Consider the following 3,660-nt stretch of genomic DNA (forward strand, 5'->3'; position numbering starts at 1 on the left):
TGTAAAACAATGGTTGTTTAGGAAATTTGGCTAATTTGACCATATTTTAGGAATGAATTTGCCTCGCCTTGTTCAACATTTATAGAGTGTACATATATGTTTATGAGATGTAAAACAATGGTTGTTTAGGAAATTTGGCTAATTGGGCCATATTTTAGGAATGAATTTGTTTCCTTGTACTTTTGGGTCTATAAATTTGTTCAAATTTACCTTTGAGTTTTTTTAATACGAAATTAACCATTTCATTAAACGAATAACATAATTTAACATAATTTACTTAACTTTAAAATAGTAATTATATTTTGAAAAATTCTCTAGGATGACTCTACCTAAATAAACAATTAATAAAAAATTAAATTAAAAATAAAATTTTGAAAATAATTTCAAAAAGAATTTTTGGATTTCAAAATAAAAAATAAAAAATTCAAATTTTTTTGGAAAAAAAATAAAACATAAAAAGTTCGGATTCAAATACATATTATTCGAAAATAATAGAATAAATTTTATTTTATTTTATTTTATTATTTTTAGGTTCTTTTGAAGAATTGTTCCTATATTTATTAATTTTTAGTAAAAAATGAAAATAACACTAAAAGTCTCGTTTCCTCGTTTTCCTCGTTTTCCTCGTTTTCCTCGTTTACTTAGAAGTTAAGGAGATATCTACATATCTACTTATTTGGTTACCAGTTTAATAAGCAAGACATAGGGAAAAAGAAGAAAGGAAGAAGGTCGTTGAATAGAAAAAAGGATGAATTCAACGTGACTTTTGTTGACTTCTATGATCAAAATGATAACCTTTACAAAAGCAAGGATTGTCCTTTCGTCTAAATAGACCGTGGGCTGTTTCTCGTTTATGTAGAAGTTAAGGAGTATGGTGACCGCCTGATTTCGGCTAAATATCTGCTCATTTAGTTATCAGTTTGATTTCAGATTTGTTAATCAATTTTTTTTTATTTTTCGGCTACAAAGATATAAAAAGCATTTAGTGAGTCATAAAGTTTAGTTTGCTTTTGTTTTAGCTATTTCTTTTAATTTCCAGTACGGTCTAGTGAAAAATATTAGGAACAGACTAATATCCAAAAAGATTAGATTCAGTTTTGAATAATTTGGAGAAATAAAATAAATTTGGGTTACTCGGGTTGCTCATTTAAAATATTAGGTAATTCAGACTATTTATATATAAATACTAGGGCAAACCCGCTCTACGGGCGGACGATTAAATAAATTAATAGTACATATTTATTTTAAAGTTTGATTTTTTAAAACTAAAAGCTAAATTGATATTCATAAATGTCTTACAACGATTTTAACTATTTATTTTACTACTTTTTTTTTTTGGTTGTAGTTGTGGAGATTGGGTTCTCAACGCAAATTTTGAACTAACACTTGAATACTTACTAGTTTTGTTTTGTGTCTATCTTTTGTTGGGATATGAGTTATTCGTGGTTTCAATTTTTTTTCATGTTTGTTGTGCCTGCACTGATTTTTTTATTGTTATGGTTTTCCATAAAGCACCAAACATTTTAAATTTGTTGTTTAGGAGTTCGAGCTCGAATTTGGAATAATATTTGATACTGGTTGCTACGTTTTGTGTTCTTACATGGCTAATGTTTTTTTAGTTTGAACTGATTCTTTTTGTGGCTTAGCAAATAATTTATTGCTCATGATTCTACGACGTTGCTTGTTTAATGTCTTCTTGCTATGATGATGGGTGTTGAAGCGTAAGTAACAGCTAGCTGAATATTGTATGCCTTTCTTTGTACTGTATGTATTTTTGTGGATATATGATATTTATATTTTATGGAGAATGTGTATGTGTTTGACTACCAATTTAAATTTTGTCTTTCCATTTCGGTGCGAAAAAAGTTAGACCATGAATTTAGTAGGTAGATTTTGCTATATATTTTGAATTTAATGAGTTTGTAGTGAATAGAATGGAAATAATTTGCAATTTTAATTTACCAGGGAACTGAAGAAATAAGAACGGAAGACGTAACATAGAGAAAAAAAATATGAAAGTTATTGGTGTGTGTTTACAAAAAAAAAAGAGGAAGTTATTGGTGATACTTATACCGACATGTGCTCAAACCATAAATCCTTTCTGATGGCATGATTACACATGATATTTCACAAAGTAATGCTTATACAAAGAGGCCTTGCAATTTCCTCACCCATACTAACCAAGTTCAGCTATTAATAGCGAGTTCATACATTACAGTGTGGTAACAATGTAAAGCTTAGAGGTAGCAAATTTCAATGCATCTGAAACTCCTCAATATAATAAGCAAATATAGTAGAATATATATCAAATCTATGAAGGTATAGTGCAAGAGAAGATGAAACTGTGACTATATGACATGTTGTTTTGACAATATAGGTCTCAAAACTTGTGTCCTTTAGGAATTGATCTCGAAGACATACCTATTGTCACCAATCCAAGTTGTCGAGTCCTTTTTAATCCAACCATAAGCATCTTTATCTTCTTCTTCCCAAGCTTCCATTATAACCCGCTTAGTCTTTTCCCAGCTCTCCAATATTCCATCAACAGTCAATCACTCTGCAACCTTAATTCAACAAATGCAATCAATCATCACACTGTATGTACAAATACACAAAGGATCTCTTAATCCAAGAGCTAAGTCAAGTGAAGGTTTCTTTTTATAAGCATTCACACTCACTGAAGATTACTAATAGTAGCCAAAGTAGAAGTTTTTCATAGCCGGTTTCCACCACACGTATGATCTACAGACACCACCTCATGAGTCTTAAAAATGAATTCGAAGCTTCAAATTCTTTCATAGTCAGATACTGAGATATCAACAGATAGATTGAAGCTGAAAAAAGTGAAACATATATGGGCCATCACCAAACTTTTCACACGGTTCATCCGTGAACTCACAATTTTCTATAATTCATCATGTTGGACAAAAAAATTAATAGCCAAACAAACCAAAAAATAAAGCAAAGAGCAGTCTGAACAACATCAATTAAAGAACTTTAAGCTAAAAGCACAACACTTTAAAGAGATAAAAAAAAAATTGTACGACCGAATTACCTTAGCATAGGAGGAGCATGTCGCTGTCTCTTTTTACGTTCCTGTAAGAAGAAGAGATTAATTAAATCGAATGAACTGATGAATGTTTAGGAAGGAAACTTGCACATTTACAGTAGCAGATTCATATTTACCCTAGCCTCGACTATGGAGGAGAACTTGTCGGAATTCAGATCAAGGAGATGACTACTCACGCATATTTATACAGAAATCACCCTTATCAGATCGAAACAAAGCAACGTAATGGGAGAGCGAATCAATGTGATCAAACACGAAGCCTTGTGATCAAGACGAAGCCTTTAATGGTGAGAAGAAGTGCAGAGGGTATTGGGTCGCCGTCGCATGAAGAGGAGAGACGACCTCCTTGTTTCTCGTTTGCGGCTGTATTAGGGTTAGGGGTACATCCATTTCATCGGGCCCGAAACACTTTCCAAGTCTAAAGCCCAATCTCAAAAAATGAAGCCCACGACGGTGATGAATAAATGAAACTGTACGTTTTACTTACCTGGACACGTGTTGGCTCCTCCTTGCACAACTTTCTGACGTGGCGGATGACGTGGCGCGCCCAGGAGAGAGTAAACCTTACTTTATATATAAAGATTTATTTA

The 3,660-nt window shown here is 31.9% G+C and overlaps 1 long non-coding RNA gene across 1 annotated transcript; it reads right to left on the minus strand.

The window, feature by feature from the left end:
- Positions 1-2,333: 2,333 nt before the first annotated feature.
- LOC106325006 lies at positions 2,334-3,447 on the minus strand. Its single transcript, XR_001266781.1, has 3 exons — positions 3,187-3,447; positions 3,056-3,096; positions 2,334-2,564 (listed from the first exon to the last, which is right to left on the minus strand). It is a non-coding gene; the product is annotated as an uncharacterized LOC106325006 (long non-coding RNA).
- Between the last annotated feature and the right edge of the window lie 213 nt (positions 3,448-3,660).

This window comes from Brassica oleracea, chromosome C2, assembly GCF_000695525.1.
Source record: "Brassica oleracea var. oleracea cultivar TO1000 chromosome C2, BOL, whole genome shotgun sequence".
In the NCBI taxonomy this organism is placed as follows: Eukaryota; Viridiplantae; Streptophyta; class Magnoliopsida; order Brassicales; family Brassicaceae; genus Brassica; species Brassica oleracea.